Raw genomic sequence first — 13,106 nt, 5'->3', positions numbered from 1 at the left:
CTCCAATTCAAACAGGCAGGAAGGGCTGTGGGTGACAGGGTTGTGGCCCGAATGGGGTTACTCAGGACAGACTTCACCGTCTCTGCAGAAAACATGGGACAGGACGCCCCTCGCTCCCCTGTCAGAGCTCTCCCCTGACAAAACGTGTAAGGCTGGGATCGTTCCTTTTTCCTGTGTCTGTGTGTGCGCTTGTGCATGCCTGCATGCGTGCGTTTGTGGGTGCTTAGGTGAGTTTGTATGTCATTGCATGTGTGTTTGCATGTGGTTCTGAGTATGTGCATGCTGGCGTTTGCGTGCTTGCATGCGTGCTTTCATCCTTGCATGCTGGCATGCGTTTGTGCACGTGCTTGTGTGAGTTTGTGCGTGCATGCATGCTTGCATGCTTCCTTTCATACTTGCATGCATTTCTGCGTGCGTGATTTTGTATGTGTGTGTGTGTGTGTGTGTGTGTGTGTGTGTGCATATGTTCCTGCAGGATCCTACAGAACTGTCACGATGATGCTGCCAAGTTCGTCCATCTGCACCCCACCTGGCCCAACCACCACTGCCCTCCCTGCCCCCACCCCGTGTTCATCCCCACGGTTCCAGCCCCTCACACCAGCACGGACAGCTTGGGCCCTGAGGTGCTGTTGGATCGCCATGCTCCTGCTACAGAGGGTGCTGGGCGAAATGTGACCCAACATGTCCAGGTCCTGACCCCGTGCGGTACACAGAATAATAGCCATGTGAATCCCAGGTAGCACACCAAGTGTAACACACAGCTGCCCTCTCACAGTGTTGATTGTGACAGGAGAGTGGGATCCTGGAGACCCAAAGTGGCCACAGACACTGCCACGCACCCTTACCACAGATATGGAATAATTGAAGCCACAAACTCTGTTTGCAAGAAAATCTTCCCTTCAAGGCACAGACACAACAGGGCAGAACAGCCCCACCTCCAAATCAGCTGGGGTTGAGTGTGGCTCCTGTGCCCAAAAGTGCCCATGTCCTTGCAGAGAGTTATGGGCACCAGATGAGGAAGCCCAGGCGAGAAACACATAGGATGCTGTGTGACACTGGAAGGGACAGAAAACCCCAGAACTGCACGCTCTCCTTGCTCAAAGCTGGTGGCTGCCACAGCAGCACCCAGACCTCATGCAGCTGCAGCTGAGCGCTAAAACCACACATGCATGTGTGCAGATATACACACCCATGATGGATGTGTGCCCTGTGTACATGTGTGTGAGTGTACCCCCATAGGACGTGCACCCACCTGGGCGGATGCAGCTCTTCATGAGCTCCAGGTAGCAAATCAGCTTCTTGGGCTTCGCCTGGTTGCCCCACCAGTAGGGGATAGCCGGCCACAGCTTCCCGTGCTGGTGCATGGTGCCCTCTCATCGTAGGACAGGAGAGCCTGCTGGCCTCACACCCAGATCTGCCGCAGTGTTGGAACTTCCTGTGGTGGTGGGGGGTGACGTGTCAGGGTTGAGAGGGGATATCAGGTCTGTGTGAGGACAGTAGGGGAAATGGGGCATCTGTGTCAGCGTTGTGGCATCTGGATTGTCACAAGGACACAAGCACTCATTTTCCTGGAACAGAGCCTCATGCCCCTTGGTGAGTGACTGGGACAGGAGGCTCACCGGGAGTCAGACTCCACATGAACAGAGGGGATTCAGGTAAAATAAGGTCACTAGGGAGGGTCCTGATCCCATAGGACTGGGGTCCTTATAAGAAGAGGAGGTGAGAACACAGAGACAGAAGGACAACTGTGTGAGGACACAAGGAGGACACAGCCATCTGCATGCCCAGGAGAGAGGCCTCAGGAGGACCCAGCCCTGCCCACACTTGGGTCTCAGACTCCAGCCCCCAGGATGAGGTGAGAAGAAGCCCTGTGGGGCTGGGGCTTCCAGGCTGTGCACCCCATTAAGACAGCCTGGGACAAGGAGACAGTCACTGTGCTCACAGGGATCATACACTGTGGCAACTTCTAACAGGTACTAAGTTTGACTCAGTCTCCAGAGAAGCTTCTGGAAGACCCTATCAGTGGCTTAATCGTCACCAGGATTACCTCAGCATACAGGGAAGCCTTGCCCTCTCCCAGGACCTGGGTGGGGAGGACATGCTCGCTTCACCCCTTGGGGACACCACATTCCCCTCTCACCCCTCGAGGATACTGCATGCCCCTCTCACCTCTCGGGGACATAGCATATCCCCAAAGATGTTCTTGACACAGGTCACCAGGTACTCATGCAGGTCGTCCGTCATGCCCTTGAAGTTCCTGCAGGCCAGGATGACCACCTCCCGGGAGTGGTTCTCCAGCCACTCAGATCTCTGAGTATGTTCTGGGCAGGGGATGGGGAGTATGCAGGGTGTCATGGCCCGTCTAAGGGGCTCCCAACCAAGATCACTGGAAAAATGGCTCAGGTCGGTCCTGAGCTAGCAAATATGTAACACCCGGCTGCCCCAGTGGAGCTCAGCTGCCCAGTGAAAGCTGGGCCACTGCTGTGGGGGGAAGTGTGCACATGTGTGTGTATGTGTGTGTGCACTGTGTGCATGCCCTCCAGAGGACACTGCTTAAGCAGATGTTACCTTCAGGGAGCGTGGCCCATGGAGTGAGCTCCTGATAGCCCCCCAGACCCTGAGGTCTCAGGAGACCATGGGCACCTGTGACGCAGACAAGGACCATCATTGTCTAACTTTAGAAACTGGTCTAGCAGCTGAGAGGAGACGGGACTGGAAATATCTAAACTAGCCCTGGCTGGATAGCTTGGTTGGTTAGAGTATCATCCCGAAGCATGGAGGTTGCTGGTTTGATGTACAGGCAGGGCACATGCAGGAGCAGATTGATGTTCCTGTCTCTCTCTCAATAAAATTTTCTTTTCACAAAAGAAAATATCTAAAGTGGAGGAAGGACGATAATGAGGGACCCAGTTTTGCAAAACATCAGGCAGCCTGGAGGAGCTAGGGGTGTGGTGGCACCAGGAGGGGGGGCTCAGAAACAGAAGGGTCAGCAATTCCCAGTAGCCTGTTGCTGGACATCAGCCACATTCCAGAAAGGACGTGTGCACACCCTTAGCGGTTGACTGTGTCTCTATTAGAGGCTGGCCGCATCCCGTGTGGAAGGATGGTGGTGTCCATCACTGTGTGAGGTCTCATTCCCACCCCCCGCCCCGCCCACCTACCTCGACCAGCATGGCTGTGTACATCATGTGCACAAAGTGCAGGTTCTTCTCGGAGCCCTCCAGCAAGTGTGCGATCCGCAGGTCCAGGTAACGCATCCTGGTGTCCAGCTGCTCCGTGAAGTTCAGCACCTGTGGACAAAGGTGGGTCACCTCTCCCTGGACGGCAGGCAGTTCCCAGTAGCTCAAGCTACCTCCTACATCCGTGCCCGGTGTGGCTGTGCCAGCCCATGTCAGCTCCTTGCAGTTGGTGGCCGCCAGGGCTCAGGTGGCACATTCAGGACCCACTGTGCAGGGGACAGTGGCTGCTGGGACCACAGGTTGTACCTGGGGTGGGCCTGTCCTGGGAAGTGCAAGGCTGGCCCCTGCTGAAAGTGCCCCCCCCAGCTCTGACCCCAGATGGGCCATCCATCCAGGGTCCCCACCCCACCCTCCTCCCAGGCAGCCTCTGAGCCTCTGGAAGGGCCCCTCCCCCCGTGCTGCAGCAGCCCTCCAGGACCTTCATAAAACAGCAGTAACACTACAGAGGTAAGAGGCAACATGCTCTGTTTGCAAAGTAGGGACAGAAAATCAAGAAGTAACGTGGAAACGGCCCCACACCTGCGTGGACAGGAGGGAGCTGGGTTTCCCTCACGTGACCCCGCCAGTTGAGGGAAGGGGCCAATGTGTGGGGGGCAGGCCAGATCTGTGCGTGCAGAGGAGCCTCGGAGGTGTCACCATGGTCCTTGGCCCTATGCCCTGGAGCAGACACCCTGGCAGGGTTAGCGAGTTACCCGCTGCACCAAGGCCAACCTCCCCCCGACTGAACAGGGAGTGGATGGTACAAGTGACCCTGGGCCAGTGCACACCGACTTTGCTCTGGTGCTGGATCCATGGCTCAGCCAGAGCCCTTAACGGCAGGGTGAGGCCCACCAGGTGTCTGTGGCCTGTTCCTGTAACTTGCATGGGAGCCCCCCTGGTGGCAGCAAGTGTGTTACCGAAGTCACAGGCGCCTGCCCTGCAGGACGACAAGCCTGCCCCAGTGCCCTTCCCTCAGGCTGTGGTGACTGTCCCAGCTGCATGCGTTCCTAGGCACCTAACCGCACTTAAGGATATGGCTTCCCCATGTCCCACACTGGGCTCCCCCCCACACACACACACAAGCCGGCTGGCCACCCGGGCAACTGAAACTGGGAGCAAAGCAATTACAGAGGAGGCAGACCGCAGCCTGGGGTGGAGGGTGGAGGGTGTGCTGCTTGTCCAGCTGCCTATTGTGTCCAGGGATGGAGCAGAGAACAGAGACCTGGAGAGTGGAGTCCTGGGGTGAGCTGCCCCCTGGGGCCCAGCATGGGGGCCCTCAGCTGCGCCCCATGCCAAGACCACAGTCTGCTCCACACCCTACTCACAGCCTGGGCTGCCCTGGGTGACTCAGGAGGCCCCTTCCTCTCCATGCCCCACAGGGACCCCTCCTCCCCTAAAACCTCCAATTCAAACAGGGAGGAGGGGTTGTGGGTGACACGGTCGTGGCCTGAATGGGATTACACAGGACAGACTTCACCGTCTCTGCAGAAAACACAGGACAAGATGTCCCTCACTCCCCTGTTGGACCTCTCACCTGACAAAACATGTAGGGCGGGGATCTTCCCTTTTCCCTGTGTGTGTGTGCGTGTGCGTGTGCGTGTGCGTGTGTGTGCATGTAAATGCCCTGAACGAGGCTCTGGCCAGCCCCTAGCCCTGAGCGGGTGCGACCTTTGAGTGGCTGTCAGCAGAGCACCCCATTCTGGTTCCAGCTGACTGTAATAACCCTGCTCTTTGTCTCCTTCCTAAGGGCAGGGTTCCGGGTTGGCAGGACCTTTGTTTTCAATCTTTTCCCCTGAAAGGTGAGGGAGCAGCCCCAGGGGGGCACGGAGCAGCTGCACAGAGGAGCCGGTGGTGTGGATGCTCACCTGGGTGACGGACTACTTGAGCACCGTGGGTCGGGTGACGCAGGGCAGGGCCTCGACCAAAAGCTGCAGGAGCAGGGACTCTGAGCGGGAGATGGAGGACTTCTTGTTCAGACCGTAGGTAATGATGTGGCTGCCTGTAATCACAGTGGATGGGGCCACCATCAGTCCCTCCTCGTGGGGAACACTTAGAGAACGTGCGGCACACCCATGAACATGCAGTAACACAGTCCCGGCCTGGGACAGATGGTGGCTCCAAGTGTGTGCTGTCCCGGCCCCGCTGCCCCAGTCTGTATGGAAATGGGTCTGCAGACGTGATGAAGTGAGTCACCCTGGGTCAGGGAGGCCCTGCACCAAGTAACAGGGACCTTAGAAGAGACAGACACAATGGAGAAGCCACGTGGGGTCAGTGGCAGAGACAGGAGGGAGGTAGCCACCAGCCCAGGAATGCCTGGAACCCCAGGAGCTGAGAGAGGCAGGAGTGACCCTCCCTGGGCCCCCTGGAGGGAGTGCGGCCCTGGGACCTCTGGGTATCGGACATCTGCTCTCCAGGGGTGTGGGAGGGATTTATTTCTAAGAAATCAATTCTGTGGTATTTGTCATAGGGGCGATAGGAAATTCACGGAACTAAGCATGTTAGTTGCAGACAAGTGAAAACGTGAGTAAAACAAAATTCTCTATTATTTTGACTTTTATATATTGTATGGCATATGTTTCCTGTGTAACGTATGTGGGTCCATTTGTACGGAGTGGGCAGAAGTAGGGTTACAGTTGTGAGTACAGAAAGGTTTATCCTTGTGTCATTATTTATTAATTTTGTTATTTTCCATACAAACAGCTGTAAACCTGTTTTTCCCCATTTGTGGGTTACCCTTTATGTTCGTATGTCTTTTCAAACAAGTGGCGTGATCAAACTGGGGTTTTAATCAGCTGCTACAACAATGCTCGTGTTTTCTGCACCAGCCGTGACCCTGCCTCAGACTCCCCCTGCGCTGACATTTGTGAGTGGCGGCTGTCAGTGCCCCTTCCCGGAACGTGCTACATGTTGTGTCAGAGTGTGTGGCCCTGTCTCTGTGCGTGTCCAGGCTCTGACCATGTGCTGGGGGCCTGGCTGAGGTTCTGACACCCAGCGGGGCCAGGAGAGAGCACCTGGCCCTCACCACACCTGCACTGGCTTGCCACAGTCCTGGGCAGTCTGAAGGGCACAAAGCCTATCTCCCCAGCAATGCCAGAGGCCAGCTCCCACCTCCCAGCGCAGCGGCTTCCTTCTGAGGCTCCGGAGCCCTGTTCTTGTGCTTAGGTCTCCTGGGCGCCTCGCCTCGCCTTGCCACCGGGCTCGCAGCCCCTCCCTCTACCTGCAAAGCCAGCAGCCAGTGTCCCCAAAGCTCCATCTCTGGGCCTCTGGGCCCTGGCCTGGTAGCTCAGCTGGTTAGAGCATCGTCCCAACATGCCAGGTTTGATCCCCAGTTGGGGTATTTTGGGGAAGTGACCAATGGGTGCACCACTAAGTGGAACAAGAAACGATAGCTTCCCCCTTTCTCCAAATCAATTGAGAAAAAAAAAAAAAGCCTCATTCCCAGCCTGTTATGGGTCAGTGAGGGGGCCCGGCACAGCAGGCCTGACCCCGCCCCCAGGCCAGAGGCTCGTACAGGATTTAGTGCCACAGTGCAGGTAGCCTGAGGAGGCTTCTCCCACTACCCTCCCTGCCCTCACTCCCCCTCCCACTCTGATCTCTGACCTCTGGCTGGCTGTCCTCACGGCCAGGGCCCTTGTTCAGCTCTGTCAAAGAGTCCATACTCAACATGCCAGCAGGCCTGGTGCTGGGGTCCCTGGACTCACAACCTGGAAAAGATTCCTCACAGGTCGCCACACTGTGGACCCTCCAGATGCCAAGCACAAAGGACACTGGCACACTTCAGACCCAGAGATGAGGGGCCTGGGAACCCAGGGTTTCTGCAATGGAGGGCTGGCCAGTGGAGGACAGCGTCCCCACATCCTCCGCAAAAGCCACACTTCCCTGGGTTTCACCACGCACCTTGCAGGCTGTAGGTGGCAGAAGGAAGCAGACACTCTTATGTGAGTATGTAAATGCATGTGCAGGCGTGTAGTTCTTGGAGCTTCCCCACCCTTGGGATGCACCCTGCAGCTGCACCCCCTGGGAACCCCCAGGCCATCACCTGGGATGGACAGATGGTGCAGAGGCATGTCCCAGAGCCAGGAGCATAGCACCGACATCCAGTTCCTGGTGCAGGGCAGACCCAGGAAGCTGCTTGCCTTGCTCACCTGTGCACTCTTCACGGGTGACCCCAGTGATCTGAGGAAGGAAGGAGCAGGTGCAGGGAACTTGTTCTCATTACACACAAAAGCTGCACTGAGAAAACAGACTTCCATCCAGAGGTGGGTTGGGAGCTGGAGAGGGTGGGGGTGCAAGGGAACAGTATGTAAGACAGAGAGGGGGGTGCAGACAGACAGAGGCAGTCAGGTAGGCAGTGACAAACACAGACAGGTGTAAGAGTCTACACAAGACTATTTCTACAGAGGCAGAGAGACAGAGATCGAGAGAGACAGAGCAGGGAGACCGAGAGACGTGAAGAGAGACACAGGGTGACCCAGAAGTGCCTGAGCCAGATTCTCAGGGTGGCTGAGGCACGTGTCCCCTCTGCAGAGAGACCCCTCTCCCTGGTCGCACCAACTCCCCAGAAGCATGGGAAGGGGCTCAGAGGTGAACCCCCAAGGTCTGAGCTGTGGGGATGTCCATCCTGGGGTGGCACTGTGGGGCCTCGGGTCAGCACCTGGGGTGCTGGGCTTTGATGTGGCAGCTCTGCCTACAGGAGGCTCCTGACCGACACTCATGGCCCAGGAGGACTAGACGTCAGGGGGGCCAAGTCTGGGACATCACAGGCCATGACGTGAAGGCTGCAGCTGCTACCTGAGCATCTCACGTGTGCCCCTGCAGTGGACATTCCTGTGTTCTCAGGACATGTGGAGGAGGTGAGCATGTTGCTGCCTAGGCCACACCACTCAGGATGCACCCTGGTGGTCCATGGGGACCCGGCAGGCAGGACCGGACCCCCAGATCCCTCTGATACCATCGATGTGGGCCTCGGGGACCCCCTGGATCTCACAGGATGCTGCGGGACGAGGTAAGGTTCCCAGTCCTGCTGACCTGCCCTGCCCTGGCCGATGAGACACCCAAGCCTCCAGCTGTGAGCCCACTGTGGTGCAGGCGGTGACTGGCCCCCGAGCCTCTCAGGAAATGGCAGGTGAATAAAAGGATGGATGGGTCCATACCTGCCCAACCCCGAACTTCCTTCCCTAGTCCTCAAGAGGTACCCAGACACTCATGGCACCGTTAGTCCAGGAAGCCCTGCCCGCAGGCAGCAGGGACAGGGGAGCTGGGTGCTGAGTCCTCCCCCAGGTCAGCAGCCCTGAGCCCAACGGGCTTGTCACTGCCCCAGTCCCCTGGGTCAGCAGTTCTGAGCCCAGGAGGTTCACATCCTGCCAGCCACAGGGCACACGGGTCCCTCTGCCCCCCCCCCTCGGGGTCCCTGGGGTCCAGGTCCAGGCAGAGCCTGAGTGACAGGAGAGGGGGCCCTGCCGGGACCATCTTGTGCCTGCCGGCTTGGCTTCCTGTGGGGCCTCAGTCTCCAGCCAGACCTCAGGGACCTCACTCAGCTCCTCCAAGCTGTCCCTCCAGCAGAGTTTCCAGCTAGGCCTCCGCTCTGCTCTCTCTCCTCAGACTCAGGCACTTTGGAAAACACTCCCATGGACATCCTCGACTGGATGCTGGGAACACCCACTCCTAGGAGGGGGAGGGGGAGGAAGAGGAGAGGCTACCACCTGGAACAGCCTTGCTGAGCTGGAGGGTGGCAGCAGGTGCAAGCCCTAAGTCCAGAGTAGGACCCCACCGTGGGGACAGCACTGCCCAGTGGTAAGGGGGACCCACAGCCCTCACAGCCTCCAGTGTGTGGGGAACAGACCCTTGTGGGGATGTCAGGATGCCTGGCCATGGCTATGAGGCCCCATGGTCACAGGACACGGGACAGGGAAGGAGGCTGTCCTGCATGTGTATGACCACAGGGTCAGTGGTCAGCTGACAGGAAGTGACCTGAAGGCCCGACCCCACTCTGACTGCCGTCCCTGCTAGTGGTCCCTCTGGGCCCCAGGCCAGAGCAAACACGTCTTCATTTCAGCCCTCTGGTGGCTTCATGCCCACAGCGCAGGCCTGTGATCTCTGAGCAGCAGGTCAGCAAGTGTCTGTGTTCTTTCCTGAAGTGTCTGGCCCTCCTAGCCCTGAGTAGCCCTTGTCCCAGACCCCAGCAGGGTGTGCTGCCTGTGTGGGGGAACTGAGTTTCCTGGGCAGGTCTTGTCCTGTGGACTCGCTCAGCCCCGTTGCTGACCAGAGGCAAGGTGACCAGGACCCAGAAGGGGTCCCTCATCCTCATCCCTCCCAGTTCCTCCTCTCTGGCTCAGTGGGCTGTCTAGTCAGCAAGGTACCTTGAGCCCTATGTCCCTCTGCAACGAGAGGACAGGACCCAGCCATGGATGAGATAGGAGAGATGTTCAGGGTGGCCTGGGGGGCCGGCGTATGGGGTACAGTCCTCGCCCCTTGGTTCCAGGCACCCCTCCTCTGAGCTGCAGGCCTCACGTGCCCCAGGGCAGCTGTGGTCTCAGGGACATACTGCTGCCTACCTGCTCCCCATGAACCTCCTTTTCTGCTTTGCCCAGCTCAGGCCCATCGGATACTATCCTCCCGCCCCCCAGGTCACTCAGCCCAACTCCCCAGGGCTGTTGGGCACTGTTAACATCTCCCCTGTGTGATGTCTTGTCCAGCTTGGACCTTCCTGCCTCTAGTGGGGAGTGGTTAGACACAGTTGTGCCAATATCTGGAAACTCTGAGTGACCCTGAGGGTGCTGAGGGGAACCCTGGCCATGGCCCAGTGGAGCCCAGAGCAGGACACAGGCCTGCACGACCCCCATCTGGTGCAGTGATGGGGCCGTGGGCCTCCATGTGGACAGGGAGGAGGGGAGTCTGATAGGGCTGTGACAAGGGCTCCCACCATCTTAGCTTTGCAGAAGGAACCTTCTGGCTCCTGGGTGCAGCCCAGAGACACTCACTTCGGCTGTAACCTCGGGACTGGGACAGAATCAGCCTGTGTGCCTTAGGCCACTGTGTGTGGGTGATCTTCTATCCGGGTCCTGATCCCACCCCTGTAGCCCACAACATCGTCCCCCCAGACCCCTACTCCTCTAGCTGGCCCTGCTTGTGGTCACTCTGGGGTGTTGAGCCCAACCCTGGAAGTGCTCACTGGCTTCTGCGGTCCTTGCCTTCTGACCTGGGACGTGAGCTTGTCCCTCAGCTCCTCGGGAAATCAGCGCTATGAAAGCGTCCTCTGCTGCTTCCCCTACGTGCCCAGCCAGAGTGCAGCCTCTGGTTCCATGACACTGGCCTGGGACCCACCGCCTTGCCTGTCCTTTGTGTCAGTCTGGGCAGTGGGCTGTGCTCTGACCGGGGTTGAGGGTCCTGGGCACCGAAGCACAGGGTTGGAAAAGGGGGTTCCATGGTTACCTCTGTGGGGACTTCCAGGGTGGGGGCCACCCGCTTTGTGCAGGACATTTGTGACCCTGAAGAGCTGAGGACAGAATCAGGACCCCCCACCCCCACCCCACACACACACAGCGCTCCCCTCTAGCTCAGCGTTCTTGGCTGTCGTGGGTGGGGAGGGGCTCTCAGAGTTCCTGCGGTTGTGGACTGCGGCCTGTGGGCAGCGCTTGGGTTGTGTCCTTCTTGGGCAGGCTGGGGCCCAGTGGCTGGGACATCTAGCAAGGCCAGGTGCTTCGATCAGCTGCATGGTGTCCCCAGCATCAGCTACCCACCACCACAACAGTGTTACCGGGCTGTGCCTGCTTTTGGAAAACCCAGCACTGCCCTGTGCGGGGGCTGAGGGTGAGGCAGCCCCGGGCCTCCTGGTGCCCTGCGGACCAGGTCAGGGGCTGCGGAGGCCCTCCTACTGCGCCCCAACTGCCCCACAGTTCCTGCTCCCCACCCGGCCCAGGGCAGTTCCTCGGCTATGGTCTGCGTGGGCTTCGAGTTGTCACCCTGTCCCTCTCCCTGTCAGTCACTCGTCTCTGGCTCTCAGGACCTAGAGGAACTGTCCAATGGGGAGAGAGTCCAAGTGTGGTCTGTCTCTCCTCCCCCCGGAAAAGGAGGTGGAACCTCTTCGGTGGGGGGGGGGGGTTCCTGACCCCCTCCCAGGGCCCTCACTTCCCCGGTCCCCACTGGGCTCCATCCTCCGACTGTAACAACATTTTCCCTGCCCGCTGGCTTGGCTGCCTCTGCATGAAGTCCACAAAGTCCGCAGCCCTGACAGGGTTTCAGGGGTTCCGGGACAGAGCGGCTTTGCGACTTTGCGAAGGAGACGCGTCTGGACAGTTAAAGGTTTAGGGGTGGAGGTGCTACATCATCCAGGAGAGCTCACTGTCGTAGATTTTGGGACTTTAAGGGTTTCTTCTTGTCCCGTCCCCTGGATTTATTGGGGGGGGGGTTGGTCCTCCATGACAGCTCCCAGCTGCTCCCGTGGGTACCTCTCCTGGCCCCCCTACCACCCATGTGGCGTTTGGGGCAGGAACCTCCATGCTGAGCAAGGAGCTGCCCTCGGCCCTCAGCCCTCCTGGCCTTGTCCCCGGCCTGCTGGCGGCATGGGACCTCAGACACATGCGTCACCTTTGTCCCTGGGACCTTCATCTGAGACAGCAGTGATGGCGTCCCAGTGCAGGTGTGAGAGGGTAACCTACCCACCAGTGACGATTTTCCTGGGGGCTGATCTTCCAGGATCCCGCGATGGTGTCATCAGGAAGTCTACGATTCTTCTGGGGTATTGGGGCTCATTAATTTGGCCCCAGATGTTTCCTTACAATGTCTGAGCTCCGACTGCCTCTCACCCTGCCTCTGGCTATGAGGCAGCTGACAACTTCACCCTTCAGGGGGTGGGAGGGCTGTATTCGGGTGTTTGTGGTGTTTGGGTGGTTGGCACTTTCTGCAGCAAGTTCTCAGTTTTTTTTTTTTTTTTTTTTTTTTTTTTTTTATTTTTCTGAAGCTGGAAACAGGGAGAGACAGTCAGACAGACTCCCGCATGCGCCCGACCGGGATCCACCCGGCACGCCCACCAGGGGCGACGCTCTGCCCACCAGGGGGCGATGCTCTGCCCATCCTGGGCGTCGCCATATTGCGACCAGAGCCACTCTAGCGCCTGAGGCAGAGGCCACAGAGCCATCCCCAGCGCCTGGGCCATCTTTGCTCCAATGGAGCCTTGGCTGCGGGAGGGGAAGAGAGAGATAGAGAGGAAAGCGCGGCGGAGGGGTGGAGAAGCAAATGGGCGCTTCTCCTGTGTGCCCTGGCCGGGAATCGAACCCGGGTCCTCCGCACGCTAGGCCAACGTTCTACCGCTGAGCCAACCGGCCAGGGCCAAGTTCTCAGTTTCCACCACGCCCTCCCCCAGAGGGCCCATCCCACCCTTGCCACCTGAGCTCCTCCCAGAACCAGAACCCCTCACTCATGGTGACTGCACCAGAATCTCCCCCCACGGGCCACACACCCCTTCCCTGGGCAGTCTGTCCCCACGATCCCGGTCCAGTCCAGAGGAAAAGGTGACCTGTTGGCTGAAGGCAAGCATTTCTGTAGATTGTTTATTTATTTATTTATTTTATTTTCTTTTTCTGAAGCTGGAAATGGGGAGAGACAGACAGACTCCCGCATGCGCCCGACCGGGATCCACCCAGCACGCCCACCAGGGGCGACGCTCTGCCCCTCCGGGGCGTCGCTCTGTTGTGACCAGAGCCACTCTAGCGCCTGGGGCAGAGGCCAAGGAGCCATCCCCAGCGCCCAGGCTGTCTTTGTTCCAATGGAGCCTTGGCTGCGGGAGGGGAAGAGAGAGACAGAGAGGAAGGGGGGGGGGTGGAGAAGCAAATGGGCGCTTCTATGTGCCCTGGCCGGGAATCGAACCTGGGTTCCCCCACACGCCAGGCC

General features: G+C 58.7%; 1 pseudogene; it reads right to left on the bottom strand.

The window, feature by feature from the left end:
* Positions 1 to 479: 479 nt before the first annotated feature.
* LOC136385971 (PI-PLC X domain-containing protein 1-like) lies at positions 480 to 10,932 on the bottom strand (annotated as a pseudogene).
* Between the last annotated feature and the right edge of the window lie 2,174 nt (positions 10,933 to 13,106).

This window comes from Saccopteryx leptura, chromosome X (genome assembly GCF_036850995.1).
Source record: "Saccopteryx leptura isolate mSacLep1 chromosome X, mSacLep1_pri_phased_curated, whole genome shotgun sequence".
Taxonomy (NCBI): Eukaryota; Metazoa; Chordata; class Mammalia; order Chiroptera; family Emballonuridae; genus Saccopteryx; species Saccopteryx leptura.
The sequence above is the reverse complement of the archived record's forward strand: the minus strand, read 5'-3'. Positions and strand labels throughout refer to the sequence as shown.